The sequence below is a fragment of the Bactrocera tryoni genome, chromosome 5 (assembly GCF_016617805.1).
Source record: "Bactrocera tryoni isolate S06 chromosome 5, CSIRO_BtryS06_freeze2, whole genome shotgun sequence".
Lineage (NCBI taxonomy): Eukaryota > Metazoa > Arthropoda > Insecta > Diptera > Tephritidae > Bactrocera > Bactrocera tryoni.
In genome coordinates this window covers 62,532,782-62,553,582 of record NC_052503.1, presented here as the reverse complement: position 1 = coordinate 62,553,582, position 20,801 = coordinate 62,532,782, and positions in this window count along the sequence as shown.

The following is a 20,801-nucleotide window of genomic DNA, read 5'->3' as shown; positions in this document are numbered from 1 at the left end:
TATTATTTTAATACAAGAGCTATACCGTTAAACTGCTTATATTCCGTTATTTACGTTGAAGTTGTCGAATATTGAAACCTCGTGATGTTCCGTATTTTGCTTCTCAAAGTTAGAGAGTTTTGAATCACTCTTTTACACTGTTACTGATATTATTTTACAAATTCTATTTAGTGGAAGCAAGATTCGTGATGTTGTAACTTCTTGTGGTCTTCTGAACTAACGCATTACATTTCATCAAAGTGACTTTTCAAACTGTAGTTGAAATAGGTGATGCGCCAATCATTAAAGATTGATGAATCTAACAAAAAGGCATAAATAAAATTGACATTTCATGAGATATATTTTTTACAAAAACATGGGTCTCATGCAAAACGAACAGAAATGTGTCTTAACTGGTTTTCTGAGACCTGAAAATAATAATAGAACTTTATTAATTTGAAATCGAAATAAATGCCGAAAAAATTGTCAAAAGTAAAAGTCTCATTTCAAAACGCGCCTATTAAGTTTCCACATAGAGTAATAATGGAGTGCTGAAACCAGACTTTGTATATGAATTTATAATTGGAAAATTGCATAAGTGAGCAAAAAATTTAGAGCTCTTTTGATTCCTTTTTGTAATTTTTATCGTTTAAGTGGGCTGAGTTCGAAAATGACTTCTGTTCTGTCAATAACAAGGTAGGTATCTATGTATCTTAAAAAATTTGCCATCTTAAAATAAAAGATAAATAATCAATATGGGTTTTTATTTGAATTCTCATAAAAGCCTAAAGCTTGAAATGATTGTAACATTACTTTGAGGATTTGTCTGTAATTAGTGTTTTTGCTACTGCCTGAATATTTCTCTATGACCTCTTTAAAGGCAAATAGCCTTTATCTTTGAAGAGCCGTCATTGTTGTGATGAGCTGTGTATAAATCGTAAGCTGTCTAATATCTGTCCCAAGGAAAATAACTTCAACTTTGCTTTCGAGAGTCCTGTAAACTTTTACTCTGTTGGAAGTGACCTTACAAATGGCTTCATCAATCTCAGCTTTGTGTAACGCGAAGATTGCTAGAAGAACTTTGTTAGGAGACACCAAAGTTTCATGTTTTCTTTTCGCCAACTTGAAGCTCGTTTGAGACCAAAACTTTTTCGCTCAATTATTTACTCGATCTCTTATATGCCATAGGCACAAAGGGCAAGGGAATTAGATGAACCCAGATTGTTGTTCGAGTAACATGCCAAATATTTTTATATCGCCGCACAATTGCTCATCGTGGTTTTTATATTTAAATATGCAAAGAACCAATTCCAATTTATATAGGTTACCTTAAGGTGTTCGGAATGACCAATACTAATAGAAGCATAGAAACCGCCAATGTGAAACAGAACTGCTTTAAGGTTTCTTTGAAAATATTTGCAACAGTAATAAGTAAATATTTATGTATGACTTCGAAATAAATTTTTGTGTTTGCAAACAACCTGACCTCCAGGAATTTCATTAGTATTTTTTTGGTATTCAAAGCACTTAAATACTTACAAATCAGTTTAAAACAACTAGACAGCATTCTTGTTGCTGACCTGCATTATGTTTCAAAATTCCATCTACCAAAATATTATCAAATATCATAAAAATAACATTCGACTTCGGAAAGTGGCTTTCAAGCTTCAAATTCTCTCATTTTTCGGAAAATCCAACCATACCTTTAATTAAGGGAGAGTCCAAATTAGCCTTTTACTGTATAGTATATCTTACCCGTGAATGATAATAGTGGTAATAGGTCGAAGTTTCGACTAATAACTGTTCCATTTGATGCATACCAATATCGTATATATGTACATAGTATGTCTAATTTTTCGGATTTTGCATCGTGTGACCGAAGATGCTCTAATTTTTATATTAAAAAATAATAGTATTTGCGTTAAATTTGTGAAAAATATACTGCCAACAAGTAAGGAAGGGTATTTTTATTGAATGTTTTTTTTTATTGAAATTGAAATGAATTTTTGATGACTCATGCCCAGCTCTTGACCGACGCTACGGCTGCTACTATGCCGGTCTCTGTCGACCAATTCAGCGATTTTATCGCAATTTTCGACGACAGGCCTTCCGGGTCGTGGCGCATCTTCGACCACCTCTACACCAGAACGAAAACGTTGAAACCAGCGTTGTGCGGTGGAAATGGAAACTGTATCGGGTCCATAAACTGCACAAATTTTATTGGCGGCTTGAGATGCATTTTTGCCTTTATCGTAGTAGTACTGTAAAATATGCCGTATTTTCTCTTTATTTTGCTACATGTTTGCAACGCTATAACTCACGAACGACTTAAAAGAAACGACAATCAATCAAACACGTGTTAGCGCGTGAAATGAGCTTTCAAAAAAGGTATAGCATGACCCGATGCGACGAATAAAACTAGAACTACGCGCTTTCAGCGCCAACTAGCGAAAATACCGCAAGACTTTTTTGACAACCATTCTTTCTTTACCTGTCTTACTTATCCTTTCGCATCTCTTCTTCTCATTTCATAATTTCCATACTTGCTAATTGATCTTTCCTTTATCCTTTTACCTTACACAAAATTCTCTTTTTCTCTTAAATAATAATAACAACAACAATAAACAATTGCACTCATTAGTTTTAAGCTTGCATACATGATGTTGACTTCCTAGCTGTAAGGATTGGAAATTGAATTTAATTGATAAAGTTACATTCGGAAAGCACGGACTTGTTATTATATTTAACGGCTCCCGGTGGTCTAGAACCCTCAAATTAAGGGTGTTTTCTGTATTTTTTTTAAGGTTTAAAAAAAGAGCAATCAATTTAAAATTTTTACAGTTTTTTTATACACTTATGAAAAGTATAAAAATATTGTTTTGTTAAATAAAAAAAAAATTAGCAATATTAAAAATGGCGTCCAAAAAATGCTATCTTAAAAGATGACTCCCGGTGCCGTTGTTGATTTTGACTCTTCTGAACATCTGAAACATAAAAACCAAATAAATAATTAATCAGTAGGAGTGCAGCTATCGCTGGGACTACAACCAAAAAAAAAAAAATTTAAAATAAAAAAAATTTCGCGCGATTCTGAAAACAGCTATTTTTGGACCAATTTTAGATCGAAAAAAACGAAGTTATTTAAATTAAAATTTGATCGTAGTCCCAGCTATAGATATTGATCTTATAAACATCATATTAAAATTTCAAGTGATTCGGATGGATAGTTTTTTTTTCATCAACGGCACGCCGAAAAAAGTAGTTTTGAGATAAATGAGTTTAAAGTTTAGCGTGTCTATAGTTTAGAGACCGCGCGCTACCTGTTAAAACGGCTGTAGAACCTAAAATAATATTAATATCCTTCCAAAACAGTTTACAGTATATTTTTAAAGGACTATACTTTCAAACTATCAAAACAAAAAAAATTGATTTTTTGAAAATTCTAGACCACCGGGACCCCTTAATTTATGTCACTACAACTGACTTATACCAGTATCATATATGCATATTTATTTGTGCATTGAAACTTCTCAATAAATATTGATTGCCTTATCACCGCCCTGATTTGACTACGAAGAGATAATCCAATAAGAGAATAATTTCAAATAAGACTTAGCATTAATTCCAATCTAAAAAATCGCGAAAGTACAAGGCAACTTGATTCGGGAAACTACTCAACTTTCAATGGAAATTCATGCGATAATCTGCTGAATGCGTTTACATAATAAAATAATCCGAAATTAATTTTATAGATTTTTTGCTCACATGAGCTGTTTCAAAGGAATTATTTATATGTGTTGGTGTATTTAGACTATTGTGGATTTATGTGCAGAGGAAATATATTTGTACTGCTGTTCATATAGTATGTATGTATATGTGTAGATATGTACATATGTATACATCGAGTGAAATGCAATAACGTTGTCAGCAAAGTCAGCATAAATTATTGCCTGCAGTCGTGTTTTTTCTTGAATTTTTTTTGCTGCTGCTTTTCCACTGAACTGTCAGCGGCAGCGGAAATTAAATTGCATTGCTTGTTTTTTAAGCGATATGGTGTGCAGTCAATGAGGGCGTTAAAATTTACCATAATTCTGCACTTTGTGCGCGGCTACTGCGTTGAGTAACGCATAAAAACGTACGTGACGATGAATTTCGAAAGTTCGAAAGTTTTTATTCAATGTTAAAATGTGTATAAAATCGTAAGATTTGTTACACGACGAAATTGAAAATTCAAAGTGAAATTGAAGAATTTTTAGCGCAGTGGTATGCATGATAAGATCGCTTCAAAGTAGCGCTATGGTGAACTAGAAACGCAGAGAAAGAAATACTGTGACAATGAATCGATGATTGACATGGCTCGAAATATGCCGGAAATGTCAATGATTTGGCAACTTATTAAACTTATGTGCAAAAAATTGCCTTTGTGAAATAGAACGTTTTTTTTTTTAATTTCATATATACGTACATACTTGTATTTATTTGAAATCATCATCATCATGTACTAATACTAAAATATATCATACGGATGAAAAAAAAAACAATTCAATATTCTCTTATTCGTTGACGGGGATAAAATTTGGATAGCTTAAAGAGCAGAGCAGTATTTAGTTGTCTGAATTGATATCGATTATCCCATGATAAGGATGAAATCAGGAGAGTGTAAAAAGCAGGTTAATATTCAAATATTGGTTGTGGCAGTGTCGAGTTACACATGAATAATACATATGTATGTTGTCTGGATAATATCGATATCCAATTAATATTTATTTGTACATTTAACTATATTGTCTGTTTCACGAAAAAGTGAAGTTTTGAATTTTCATTTCTGTACTCTTGGATAAGGCGATCTCCGAATAAAATATACGTCTATTGGAATTTCCGGTTGATCCGGAAAGTTAAACAGCTCTATACTTTACTACAGAAATTTTTAGGAAAAATAATAACTTACATGATGCATTGCTGGATATTTTATTTAAGCATTTATTAAGCATCCACACATCAAAAGAAATCTCTTTGATCTAAGGTAGTATACATGACTTTTGTATGGAAGCGCCTGCTTAGGAAATGTTAGTTTATGCAATGATATTGGGTATACATAATTTTTCATGAATTGTGTATATTGAATCAATTCTCCTAATTAGATATGTACCTCCTGTTTGAAGTAAGCAAAATCTCACAAAAATATTTCTTAAATATTTTTAATTAGAAACCTACTTTTAATATTTCATTTAAACTTGCTATTTAATTTCAAAGATAAAAATATTTTAAGCTGTTAAGCTTTTTCGATTTTTCTATAAAATGCATCATTATTGTTTTCCACATTTAAAATTGATGGTCAGTTTTCAAAAACTTTTTCAGTTCAGTTTGGTACTCATACTGCAATGTCTATATCTTCTTCTTCTTTTTTGGCACTAGAACCAAGATTCAGTTTGGCCCGAGAACACGATACCTCGCCAGTTGTCTGTATCCTCTGCGAGTTCACGCCAGTTGTACATTCCAAGTGCAGTCAGGTCGTTATGCACTAGGTGCTTCTATTGTTTGCGCGCCTCGAATCGAAGGACCTTTTCGCTGAAGCATCATCGTTGAATTTTTATGCACTTAACTATGTGTATCTATGTCGTCATATAGCTCATACAGTTCGTGGTTCCATCTTCTTCGCTACTCATCGCTCACGCGGATGGCTCCAATGAACTTCCAAGAACTGTTGTGTGCTACTACTATGAGCAAAAATAGCCAGACTTTGCTTACAATTTTAAAAGTCTCACTCTATTCTTCAAAACCTATGTCGTTACCCTCAAAGTAATCTTTGCCACGCAGCGAAAAGAAGAAACGACTGGCGCGCTGTTGTTAACTCGGCTATAATCGCGTAAGCGGTGTCTACGCCAATTAAGAAGAAGAAGAATCGCACATTTTAAATCATCATCATCATGTACTAATCATCCCTTCATCACGCTAACACGTGTTTGACACGTTGATTGTCGTTTCTTTTAAGTCGTTCGGGAGTCGCAACATGGAGCAAAATAAAGAGAAAATACGGCATATTTTACAGTACTACTACGATAAAGGCAAAAATGCATCTCAAGCCGCCAATAAAATATGTGCAGTTTATGGACCCGATACAGTATCCATTTCCACCGCACAACTATGGTTTCAGCGTTTTCATTCTGGTGTAGAGGTGGTCGAAGATGCGCCACGCTCCGGAAGGCCTCTCGTCGAAAATTGCGATAAAATCGCTGAATTGGTCGAAAGAGACCGGCATAGTAGCAGCCGTAGCATCGGTCAAGAGCAGGGCATGAGTCATCAAAAATTCACTTCAATTTCAATAAACGAGAACACGAAACCTCGCCAGTTGTCTGTATCCTCTGCGAGTTCACGCCAGTTGTACATCCCAAGTGCAGTCAGGTCGTTGTGCACTAGGTGCTTCTATTGTTTGCGCGCCTCGAATCGAAGGACCTTTTCGCTGAAGCATCATCGTTGAATTTTTATGCACTTAACTATGTATATCTACGTCGTCATATAGCTCATGCAGTTTGTGGTTCCATCTTCCTCGATACTCATCGCTCACGCGGATGGCTCCAATGAACTTCCAAGAACTGTTGTGTGCTACTATGAGCAAAAATAGTCAGACTTTGCTTACAATTTTAAAAGCCTTAATCTATTCTTCAAAATCTATGTCGTTACCCTCAAAGTAATCCTCTTTGACCAGAATACATTTGTGCAACCTTTTTTCCAATCCTCGAAACAATTGTTAAAATCAATTTCCGGAATTGCGTTCAATGCGCTTAACGTTTAATGTTTTAAATTAACTCAAAAAGTTTTTCTCGGAGCAGTCGGTTGAGTTTGCTGAATAGCCAGACGAAGGAGAAATCGAAGAAATATGGTGGTTGCGGCACTATATTGGCTGAAAATTTGGCGAAAAACTCACGCAGAAGTGGAATATGCGACGGTGCATTACCATTATGCAAAACCAAGAGTTATCAACCTATAATTCCTGCCTCTATTTACTCGTCTGTTTCCAGGTCGTAACCATAGATCTTATACTCATCGTCACTAATAATTTTGTAACCATTCGTATTTGAGTCTAAAATGATCGTTCATAATGGTTTTCACTGATCGTTCCGATATTCCAAAGATGCCATTCGTATTTGAGCCTAAAATGATCTTTTCTAATGGTTTTCACTGATCCTTCCGATATTCCAAAGTTGCCAGAAAGATCTCTGACTTTTAAACATCGATCCTAAAGCATCTTTATTTCATAGACGTATTGATCACCAGTTGATAGCCACCCTGAACGTGGTTTTTCGTGAACGCGTTCTCGACCCTATTTGAATAATGTGTAATAATAAAAAGCAGTTGCTCGCGACAAACAATTAACACCGAATGCCTTTTCCAACATTCTGCATCAGAACATATTTCGGCACCAGAAATTGGAACTTCTTTGTCGAATAATTCCACTCTTCGTGAATGTCGCCGAATCCACTTTACGTACTTCAGAAAAACAACTAAACACAAATGATTATTTTCATGTGACATTTCGCACAGATGTCCCTGATATGTAGTTATACATATGTGCAAATAGTGTCAGATCTCTCACCGACAGTGGAAAAATGTATGAAATCGGATTGTATTCCCGCTCAATCCCCATATAACCGTACGGTTAAAAATCGGTACGGCAATAAATCAATAACTTTATACATCATATACATTAAATTGTGCCCCCGAGATTGTATGAGAGAGTTGGGTACGATGGGTGTGGCACCGTCCACTGTTTGATTGATAAGATATCTTTACAAAATTTAACTTAGATTACTATCCATGACACGCTACCATCTCCGCACATATTGTTCAGATTGGACCACTATAACATACAATGTGCTTTCCAAAGTAAATAGGATTTAAAAAAAAAAAACAGAACAAATGGTTTTTTTCTGCAAAATCAATTTATTTTATTCAAAATAGTCTACTTCTGCTTCAATACAGCTTTTTTTACGGTCCAAAAGCACGTCGAACGAGTGTTTTAGCTTGTTGGCCGGTATGGCCGCCAGTACGCCGGTGCAAGCCTTTTGAATGGCCTCTACGTCTGCATAACGCTTTCCTTTCATGAGCAAATGCACTTTTCCGAAAAGAAAGAAGTCGCACGGCGCCATATCAGGTGAATACGGGGAGTGGTTATGGTTAAAATGTGATTTTTGGTCAAATAATCGTTCACAAGCGTCCTTCGAATGTTGGATTCTGAGCAATTTTTGGTCATCACTCAATTTGTGCGGAACCTACCGTGCACACACCTTCCGTGAGCCCAAATGTTCGGTCAAAATGCTGATGATAATAAATGATAAATCAATGTTTTGGAGATGGTCAGTTCCATTTTCATGAATTTTAGTAACGATTTCGTTTGATTTTTGATGAATTCTCGCACAGTTTCGATGGAATTTCCGGTGATCACGGATTTTGCGTGGCTCACATGTTGATCGTTATTTATGTCATTACGACCACTTTGAAAATGTTGAAACCACTCGTGCACCCTGCTACGTGATAGGCAATCATCGCCATAAATTTGTTTCATCAATTGAAACCCTTAGGTGAAAGTTTTACCAATTTTAAAACAAAATCTAATGTTGGCTCTTTGTTCGAAACTCATTTTCGCGCCGATAAAACAAACATACTGACACTTAAAACGCAATAACTTCACTTCCAATCAATGAAATGTCGTGAAATTCTCACTGGACAATTGGTAAAGATAGCAGATTCTAACGCAGCAGTCGACATATAGATGGCGCCACCAGGGGCGCTAGATTCCTGTTTACTTTGGAAAGCACCTTGTACATACATATGTATATAGTATGTAACTGCCATGCACAAGGATCGATAAAAATCAAGATAAAGAATTCTTTACACCCTTTTATGCTATAAAATCGCATTTGCCTAATGTATTTTAATGTATACGGTACAACCGAAGTTAACGTTTTTTCTTGCTTTATCAAGTATTATTTGGAACCTAGCAGCGCAACCAGGTGGCGGTTGTGGTACGTGCCTCTAACCACCATTGTCGTCATCAGAGAGTAATAACTCACCTATTATTAGCAGGACGACAACTCCAAGCCATGTCTTACTAAAGTCATTTCACTTCTTTATTTGTGCAAATTTATCAAATCGCTGCAATTAAGGCAAACGAAGGAGAGCGAGTCAGGAACTCGCGTACCACCTTCGCCGCGTTCAATTGAATTTAATTGGAGCTGTCAAGTGGAAGTAATAAATATAAAATTGGCAAACAAGCACAGCTAAATTAGAGCGCATCCTCCGCTGCAGTTGCGGACGGTAAATCCAGGTGCACTGTGCGTTTAATGAAATTACAATTTGAACCGATAATTCCTTGGAAAGCCAATGTTATCGGCGGCGTCGCGCAGGGATATGAAAATCGTTAGCAATATCGTTGTTAACTAATGATTTGTATTAAACAGCAAATTCAGCGACAACACGACTGCACATACACAACTACGCACATGTAGATGTTTACTTATAACTATAAAGCCAAGTTAGTGCGGCCTTGGAAGCGCGCTGTAAACTGGATTGTTGTGGGCGTCGTAATGATACCGCATGTGTTGTTGTTATTGTTACTGTCAATTTTGTTGTCACTATTGCAACGCTAACCCGCTACAAGCATTATTGCGCAAAAAGCGGGAAAAGCGGATAAAGATAAAATTGCACTGGTTTGCATTAAACGCAGTCTTTGCGCTCTTACTTCTATCTACAAGAATCGTAATGAAAGCTCCTTTGTGGTTAAACCCAGTTGAAAGTTCGTTTATGTTGTTTTAAGCAACCTCTGCTTAAGTTAATACTATGCGAATTATTGCTTTGGCTGGGAATGAAATGAATGAACTACACTTAGTCGCTTTGGTTTTATATCTTTCAATAAAATGCAACTCAAACTATTTTTCTGAAGTTATTGTGTTCCAGTATCACTCAAAAGAAACCAGGTATATTTATAATTTTGTTAGAGAGAGTCAATATTTTAAGAAATTTTCAGGATTTTCTAATCTTGATTCCAGAATTAGAGGAGAAACCTCTTCTTCTTCTTTATTGGCGTAAACACCGCTTACGCGGTTATAGCCGAATTAACAACAGCGCGCCAGTCGTTTCTTCTTTTCGCTACGTGGCGCTAATTGGATATTCCAAGCGAAGCCAGGTCCTTCTCCACTTGGTCCTTCCTCTTCCTCTTCCTCTGCTTCCCCCGCCGGGTACTGCGTCGAATACTTTCAGAGCTGGAGTATTTTCGTCCATTCGGACAACATGACCTAGCGAGAGTAGCCGCTGTCTTTTAATTCGCTGAATTATGTCAATGTCGTCGTATATCTCATACAGCTCATCGTTCCATCGAATGCGATATTCGCCGTGGCCAACGCGCAAAGAACCATTAATCTTTCGCAGAACTTTTCTCTCGAAAACTCGCAACGTCGCTGTTGTCATCGTCCAATATAGCAGGACGGGAATTATGAGTGACTTATAGAGTTTGGTTTTTGTTTGTCGAGAGAGGACTTTACTTTCCAATTGCCTACTCAGTCCGAAGGAGCACCTGTTGGCAAGAGCAATCCTGCGTTGGAGATTCCAGGTTATGACTGTCAACAGTGACGTGAGAGCCAAGTCGCGAGTGCGACGACTGTTTGCTTGATGACAGGAGATATTTCGTCTTGCCCTCATTCACTGTCAGACCCATTTTCTGTGCTTCCTTGTCCATTCTGGAGCAAGCAGAACTAACGGCGCGGGTGTTGAGGCCGATGATATGAACCGTTTGTTGACGGTGGGCTTTAATTTTTCACACAATACGCATATAGTAATTGGCGCAGATTGTGGGGTCTCCCCTTGTGTGGATTGGGCATAGCATAATTCCAATCGTTGGGCATGCTTTCGTCCGACCATATTTTAGAAAGAAGCTGATGCATGCTCCTTATCAGTTCTTCGCCGCCGTGTTTGAATAGCTCGGCCGGCAATCCATCGCCCCCCCGCCGCTTTGTTGTTCTTCAGGCGGGTAATTGCTTCGAACTTCTTCATGATCGTGCAATGATACGTCTGCTCCATCGTCATCGATTGGGGAATCGAGTTCGCCTTCTCCTGGCGTTGTACGTTCACTGCCATTCAGCAGGCTGGAGAAGTGTTCCCTCCATAATTTTAGTATGCTTTGGGCATCGGTCGCTGGATCACCTTTGGGGGTGAGTATGCTCCGGTCTTGAAACCTTCTGTTATTCATCGCATCTTTCCGTAGGCCCTGTCGGCCTGGTTGTTAAGCTCTTCATACTCACGCATTTCGGTCTCTTTGTTTTTCTGTCTGCAAATACGTCTCGCTTCCCTCTTCAACTTTCGGTATCTATCCTATTCCTCAAGTGTTGTGGTCGATCGTAACGTTACAAGGTAGGCAGCTTGTTTTCTCTCCGCTGCAACACGGCACTCCTCGTCGTACGCTTGATGATTTTTCTTATGCTTCATCGTGGCGGGGGCAGCTCTCACAGCGTAAATCAGCGATGTGTTGTATAACCTCGCTTTGATGCGGATTGTGGCTAGACGTTCATCCACCGGATTGAATGATAGTACTCGGCGACGGAGTCTCTCTCCCACCACGAATCCCACACCAAACTTGCGCTCCTTTATATGGCCACTGTAGTAAATGCCACAAGGACCTACTCGCCTCAGTCCTTGGCCGTCTATCGCATTTCTTGGACGGCGGTGATGTCAACCTTCACTCTAGCGAGGACATTAACCAGCAGTGCAGCAGCACTTTCCCAAATAAGGGACCGGACATTTTAGGTGCATGCCCCCAAATCATAATCCTTGTTTCGTTCGCTGTGATCGTCATCAAAAGGGGGGCCCTCATCCGAGACAGTTGATATCTTTTCATTGGGGGCGTCTGTAGGGGATAATTCGCCTTCTCACTTTAGCTCGCCTTCAAACGGATGTTCTTAGGCTACCCAGAGGATACTTGGTCTGAAACTGGAAGTCGTGAGCTGCTTGAGCCATATGTAAAATAATCGTTTCTGGCCACTCTTTAGTGAATGGCGATCAGAGAACTTTCCTCACTTGTGTGAACTTTTACCTATGACTCCATCGTCCCAAACCTAGGAGAAACCTAGCAAACTTAAAATGCAACATTCTTAAAAATTACTTTTAGATTATAAACTAATTTTTTCGTAATACTTTGATTCCTTCTTAGTGCCCTAACCACAGGCCTTTGTTTGTCAAAGTTTGTACCAATGAATCTAAATAGTCTATCTCATATTAGCACAATATTGTGTGATTTAATTATACTCTACTACTATTACTCTCGTGGAGTATTCGTTTATTCACGCCAGCAATGTGGAAACCAAGAGACTACTCTTGCGTTCATAAATTGATTACCAGAAAACCAGTTTTTCGGCTAAGGAAAGGAAATCGCATCACTTTCGCACTGGATGTCTTACTATCTAATACATAGTATAGCGTGGTTAGGGATGAGTGCTAAAGACTACAACAAGTTTGTACGAATTACGAGAATAAAAAGGAAATATAAAATGTGATACAAATATCATAGGGATTTGTGTTGTCAACAAATCGGAAGCCATTGTAATGCGTATAATTTTGTGTGCTGTCTTAGCTCAGTTTTTCCGCTCAATTAGTTCTGAAAGCTGGCAGTCATTGTTCAAGCTATGTAAATTTACACAGATCGGTATGCATTGCAGTTATATTGCTATATGAGAGTTCTGCTTTGAGGTCTTTTAGTTAAAATGCTAATGAGTTTTATTGTTATTGAAGAAGAGAGTACAATATAGAGTAGTAGTAATTGTTCTGAAAGCGGTTAAAGATTATAATCTATCTTTAAATGATTATTGACGTTCAAACATGTTCACTAGGTTCTTGTTTCGAGGTGTTATATCAGTCGCGGGATGCTAAAGACCCTAATAGGTGAACTGGTACATATTGGAGAAGGAGCCATCTGATCATATGTACATATAATCAACATCACAGCTATCAACCAGAATGACGACTGATCAATAAACTTATTCAGAATTATTCGACATTGCTAAAAATGGCTTTCACACGTATGTAATACCATAAATTTAATATCTAATATTATTTATTAAAATATTTAAACGAGAGGCAACGGCAATCCTGAAAATATCGCTGATGTAAATCTTTCTAAAATATGTTTTCAGTTTTTTTTAATAAGTCACCTACGTACATATTTATATTGCTAACTTGATTGAAAGAGCTACCAACCCTATACGATTTTCTGAACATATTTTTATACCCTGAATAGGGTATATTAAGTTTGTCACGAAGTTTGTAACACCCAGAAGGAATCGTCGGAGACCCAATAAATTATATATATAAATGATCAGTATGTCGAGCTGAGTCCGTCTGTCTGTCTGTCCGTATGTCCGTCTGTCCGTCTGTCTGTATATATACGAACTAGTCTCTCAGTTTTTAAGATATCTTTTTGAAATTTTGCAAACGTCATTTTCTCTTCAAGAAGCTGCTCATTTGTCGGAACGGCCCATATCGGGCCACTATAACATATAGCTGCCATACAAACTGAACGATCCGAATCAAATGCTTGTATGGAAAACTTTCACATTTGACAAGATATATTCACGAAATTTGGTATGTGTTATTTTCTAAGGCAACAATATAATCTCCGAAGAAATTTTTCAGATCGGTTAACTATAGCGTATAGCTGCCATACAAACTGAACGATCGGAATCAAGTTCTTGTATGAAAAACTTTCACATTTGACAAGATATATTCACGAAATTTGATATATGTTATTTCCTAAGGCAACAATGTAATCTCCGAAGAAATTGTTTAGATCGGTTAACTATAGCGTATAGCTGCCATACAAACTGAACGATCGGAATCAAGTTCTTGTATGGACAACTTTCACATTTTGACAAGATATATTCACGAAATTTACTCCACCGATTAGCAAATGTAAGTCTCCAGGAAGTGACAATTTTCTAAGGCAACAATGTAATCTCCGAAGAAATTTTCGTTAAGATCGGTTAACTATAGCATATAGCTGCCATACAAACTGAACACATAGTTACTAACAGAAATGCACCTGTGAAGGGTGCAACCGAAGTTAACGTTTTTTCTTGTTCATATATGCAAACATATGAATTTCATTGAAGACAATTATTTATTTACCATTTTCAAATAAGCTGGCAACCTTGTAGCTAATTTTTCTTTGAAACCAGTACGAGTATTACACCAAACAATTTAAACAATATATTTCTTTTCATATAAACTTTACCAAAGTGATCATTGTGAATAGGTGGCAACATTTAATGAAAAATGAATAAAAATTATTTATTTGGCATTATCAAATAAGCTGGCAACCTTGTAGCGGTTGTTTTGATACCATAACAGCCCAAAAAATGTATTTCTTTGCATTTAACTTTTACTAATCCTAACTGCAAAGCGACATCGGGAAAAAATTTCGTTGCGTTACACAATATTGTTGCATCCATCTATTAGCTACTGCTTCTACGAAAAAATTACAAATATTTTAGTTAAACAAAGTCTTACCGTTTTTACTCTTCCTTCCCCATAAATTTACCAGCATGTCCAAAAGCTGTTCCATGCTCTATTGATGATTAATTTCATCTCGCTGTAACTAAATTTTTTATTTCAATTACTAAATATTCTTTCAACGGAATTTTGGCAAGCACACACACAATTTTTACGCGCGCATTCTGCACATATTTATTTGCCGAGTGGCCGAGCGCTTTTGCTAAAGCCCGTATGTTTCTATGCGCGTGCAATTTATGAAATTCGATATTCGCCCCAAATTTGGCGAAGTTCCAACCATTAGAAATGTTACACGCCTGCACAAGTTATGCGCTGTTCTGGCTTTTATTTTCACTTCTGTGAGTTATTGTACATGTATTTGTGTTCGTGTTCTGTGGCGCCAAAAGGACGACAAAGCCACAACAAAAGCTTAATACGCGGATATAAAATTATAAAATAGTGACTTCTGTGCTCGACCTCGAGCAAGCATTTAAATAACTAGCGGAGGTCATATTAGGTTTCTAGTAAATCTTGATGGAAGAACGGATGGACACTTTTCCCTTTCTACTCTTTGGACAAGTCTTGAATTTTAAATTCGGAAGTGCTGTAACGATGCAATGGGAACGGATGGACGATGTTTTGAAGCTCAAAAGCTAAAACCTTTCGGCAAGTTTCGGCTGTTGTTATAAAAACCTTAATACTTCCGCTGATGAAGTCCTAATTAACTTAATATCAAAGGTTCGAATTCCTTTGGCGTACTTAGTTATAAATGTCGAGACCGTTTTTTTCATTTGTTCCCAAATGAATTCACCCGTTAGCGGTTCTAAAAAGGTTACAATATTTCTGCATGAGTTCCTTTAACGCTTTCTTAGTACGTTTAAACATATTAGGCACAAATTTGACTATAAGAAGAGCCATAAATTATAGGTCTACGTAGCCGGGTTCAGATAACTATTTAAAGTCCGAACCGCTGCCAACTAGTCTCCCTTCGGTCTTTTTACTTTTAATGACTTTTTTAGCGACAGAACGTAGGTCTTCTATAAGCCCAACTAAATACGCCGGGGGGGACTTCAAAATATTTTGAGTTTCTTCAACTATAGCTGTTCAATTTCATTTAGGAGCGAACATTTAAATGTTGGGGGTTATGGTAGTTATTTCGTACTAATCGGCTGTAAGCTGGTCATATTCAGTTGCAATTTAATAATAATTAGCCTACCTAGTTCAGGCTATACCTTTTGCTTTGTACACTTTTTGGAATCGGAATCTCATTGATAAATAACCTTTCCTCCCGCTTTCACTTTTTCCTGAAATGTGGTGAGGCTCTATGAGCTGCGGGTGTCTATAAATTCTAAGGATTTAAGAAATTCTAACGAAGAACTGGACTTACGGTTTACGGTGACAAAGTTCTTCGAAGCCACGGCCTTCTTAGGAAGAAGTTGAGCTCCCACGGTCAGATGATGAGTTCTTGATACACTTTCTGGAATCGGAATCTCATTGATAAATAACGTTTCCTCCCGCTTTCACATTTTCCTGAAATGTGGTGAGGCTATATAAGCTGCGGGTGTCTATAAATTCTACGGCTTTAAGAAATTCTAACGAAGAACTGGGCTTACGGTTTACGGTGACAAAGTTCTTCGAAGCCACGGCCTTCTTAGGAAGAAGTACCGGTTGATCTCCCACGGTCAGATGATGAGTTCTTGATATACTTTCTGGAATCGGAATCTCATTGATAAATATCCTTTCCTCCCGCTTTCCCTTTTTCCTGAAATGTTGTGAGGCTATATAAGCTGCGGGTGTCTATAAATTCTACGGCTTTAAGAAATTCTAACGAAGAACTGTACTTACGGTGTGTTCTTCGAAGCAACGGCCTTCTTAGGAAGAAGTTGATCTCCCACGGTCAGATGATGAGTTCCTGATATTCTAGTTAGAAAAGTAGTCTAAAAATCATAATATTTTCATAAATATGCTTGAAGACAGTATTTGCGACAAAGAGGTGGAACGTTGTACTTAGTTGTGTATCAAAAAGAATTATGCCTAAAAAGGGTGAAAATGTTAAGTTCACCCTAACGAAGCCGATGAGTTGAGTTTTTAATACTTTCAAAGGAAAAAACGCAACCGAACTACGTAGAATCTACTTTCCGTAGGTTGACTAAACCAATTTAGCAAAACTTTCACTAACACTGTCCGTCCGCTTCCTTCATTAAAAAGCACAAACGCTACAATCAGAATCAGACTTCTCACTAAGCTTAAGTGCGCTTAGTAAACTCGAAAAAAGTAAGTTGCCAGAACTAAACAAATTGTAAATCAATTTAATTTGCTTCAAGAAAACTCCCACTGCTCGCTAACTTCTGAAGCCAACATCTTGTGCCACTCGGTTTAGTAAACTTCGCCACCACTTTGAAATTAGTCGCCGTCAGGTATGCGCAGCTGTACAGTTGTACGGCGCTCTTAGAACGTTCTCCACTTGCCGGCAGCTCAGCGTGAAGTGCCTTCATCTCGAGTGTCACTCAATCATTTATCGCAATTGCCTTGCAACTCTACTAAGTTGCTGTACACTGTTGCATAGCATAAGGCGTAGAGGCAAATCCACCATACAATGACGGTGATTGTTCGCTAAGTAAGTTTGTAATAGTTGGTGGCGTTCGAGGTAGACCGTTTGGTTGTTGTTGCTTCTCCTGATTTAAAGTTTTTTTGTTAGTTTCTTTTTTCCCACAACTGCTTAAGTTACTGCCATAATATTACAGTGGAAAGTCGCCGCTTTCCTCAACGTAATTTGAAATAAAGTTTCCGAGTTCAGTTGAGTCGGTTCCTCAGACACAATTCGCTATACTCAGATTAAAAGTGCACTGAAATCTTAGCTTTTATCAAAGGCGAATGTTAAGTCATCGGTTCAAGCCTCCCCACACCGTAGTCTTAACAAAACCAAATTTAATTCAATATTCGGTGCAAATCTACAGTGAGACCGAGGTTAACCTTTATAAAGAAGCAAGTGTAAGTAAAGATGGCTTTTGAGTGAGACCCCAAAATTTCGAAATGTTTCCATTTCCTCCTAAATTAATTCCAAATGATGGACCGAACATTCAAGTAACCGTACTCTAAATACATCTGCGCCAGCGGTAGACTTTATTGCGGGTTTGAAGACTCGCTCTCACACTTACAAACATACAAACTTGAGACGCAATTTATATTGCGCCAGCTGAGCGCGTCAAAAGTTGCATTTAAGCAAATCAATTAGAACCCGCCGTGTCCCACGAAGCATGAAAATTATTAATGTAATCACAGAAGCAGAAGCAGAAGGGAAAAAAGCAAAGAATTCCACGAGAACACGTACTTAGACTCGTACTTAAAGCTTTCTTGCTCGTCGCCAATTGCAGCGCTGCAACAACAATATACTCTACAACAAGAAATGAAGCGTTAAATATCCTTGCGGGAATTTACCACACTGCCCTCGGCATTTTCGCCGTCGGTCGTATTGTCCGGGGTGTGTGACGCTTGTCAGCCGTAAGTAATTAAATCTCAACCGTTGGCGACGCTGCACTGCGGCGAAAAGCCAATTACTTTTTCCGCTGGGCTTTTGGTTTTGGCGTTTCGTCGGCCGGCAATAATTCGCGGGTTTGTGTGTCTGTGACAGCGTGTTCATGAGCTAAAATTAAAATGCAATTCAAGTGTGAGTTTAAATATGGACCGACTGGCTCATGCTACGAGCGCGCTGTGATTAAAGTAAAGTAAAGTGTCGGAATTCATTAATGAAATTCTGCTCTGAAGGAACGTTCGAAAGCACCTCTATTTTTGCTTGTATGAGAGCTTTTTAAGCTCAGTTCGGAACTAGTGCGAGCTTCTGTAACTATTTCGCGCCCCAAGGAAGAGGTGGCCGGCTATGTAAGGTAACAATACTATCACGTCTTCGCAGAACTTCAGACCTTGGCATGTTCTAGTCTCTTTTTCTGTTGGATCTAAATATTGACTATTTAGACATATACCTATTTCAATTAAAGTTGAAATCGCCAAACAAATCATAAAAGTTACCAATCGCTTCTTTTTTTTAGTGCAAGCTTTCACGGGACCCAATATGCAGAGGCTTTTATATTGAACTCTCTTAGTTAAGGTGCCTACTTACTAAATATTTATTCATGAGTTTATCGACACCGCAATGGATGTTGGTTTGTAATGTTCGAGGTACGTTTTTCCGACGACGGTTACGTTTAGCGGGAAGCATTACATCTAATTTTACACGAATTATTAGGTTTAGATTTGAGTTTTCGGTTTAGAGGTACTCACAAGTTTATTATACTACTGTGCCCAAACTCACCAATAAGGTGACATTGTATTTATTTTGAAAATTCTTTATTTATTCTTCCAAATCAATTTCATCCCCTTCAAAGTAATCCCCTCCCGATGCAATGCACTCATGCCAATGGATTTTCCAATCTTCGAAACACTGGTTGTAGTCACTTTTCGGGATGGCATTCAGTTCCGTCTTCGCTGCGGCTTGAATCTCCACTATCGTATAAAAACGGTGGTCCCGGAGCGGTATTTTGAGCTTGCCGAATAGCCAGAAGTCGCACGACGTCAGATCAGGTGAATACGGTTTTTGGCGAAATGATCACGAATTACGAGGGCAGTATGGGATGGTACATTATCGTGGTGTAAAAACCAAGAATTGTCTTTCCACAATTCCGGCTTTTTAGGCGGATAGCGTTACGCAAACGACGCATAACGTTCAAATAATATTCCTTGTTGACTGTTTGACCAGTTGGAAGGAATTCATAATGCACAACACCACGATAATCGAAGAAAACAGTCAACATGACCTTGATTTTTGAGCGACTTTGGCGCGATTTTTTTGGTCTCGGCTCTCTTTTGGCACGATATTCGCTCGATTGATCGGTTGTTTCGGTGTCGTAAGCATAGATCCAAGTCTCATCGCCAGTTATAATGCGTTTCATGACACCCTGGTAGTCGGAAAGCATCGTTTCACACACTTCAACGCGACGCCTTTTTTCCAAAAATTCAATGTTTTCGGTACCAGTCGAGATTTGACGCGCTTGAGGCCCAAAACATCCTTCAAAATGGTTTTGGCTGAGCCTTTCGATATGCCAACTTCATCAGCAAGGTCTCTAATTGTTAATCGACGGTTTTTCAACACCAAATCTTTGATTTGTTGAACGTGAGCTTCGTCGGTTGAGGTCGATGGTCGCCCTGGACGCTCTTCGTCTTCGACACGTTCACGGCCGGCTTGGGACTCACTATACCACTTGTAAAATTTTTTTTTAAACATAGCCTCATCACCAAAGGCTTTCTGCACCATCCTCAATGTATCTGCAGCAGAAAATTGATTCCGTTAAAAAAATTTAATGCAAATTATTTTCTCGACAAATTTCGACTTCGCAAAAAACGAAAAACTCACTTTTAGCAGCTCATAAAACGACACGTATCTCAAACACTAATCAATATTTTGACATGAAATTTGACATAAATGTGACTGACAATACTACCAAACTAAAAAAAAAAAAAATTATTCTCCAAATCCTTCGACGCGCGCAGTTTAAATTCAAATGTCACCTTATTTTTTGGGCACAATAGTAAGTCCCACGGTCGAAAGCTGGATTTAATTACAATCACGTTTCTGGAATGCGACAAAGTTGATCAGCCTCACTGAAGTAGTTCCATCATGATGTATCAGGTAAAACTTAAAAACATAATTCAGAAGTGTAAAACAGGTACATTTACTACATATAGCTAACAGATGAAAAATGTCCTTAAAATTTAATCTAGATTTGCCAAAGAATAGAAATGCCAGTCATTGAAAAAATAAATTTAAAAATATAACAATGTTGATTCCAGAGGTCAGACGTTTTAAGAAGTCTTGCGTAAACTATTCGTGATTTCTTAAACTTACACTTATTTTTAAATCGAGTTTCAACCTCTTGAATTATAACTGGAAAATTTTATTTTTCTTAAAAATATCAGTTCACAGTACAAATATATTATAAAATGACCATTTTTTTCCATTTGATTGAAGCTTTTATTTGGCATATTTAGAATGATTTATTATCATTATTTCATTTGTTACTATTTTATAGGCTATATCATAAAGCCAATCTAAGAACCCTCGCTCTCATTGGAGAAAAACAGTCGCTTTTCACAAGCTTCTTTTAAGGATTATTTTTCTTCCGCAAATCATTTACCACAGACAGGAACAAGTAGTAATAAGTTGGTGTCAGCCCCTGGTTATAAGGTGGATACTTGAAAAGCTTCCTATCAAGCTACCAGAGCATTATCGTTGTATG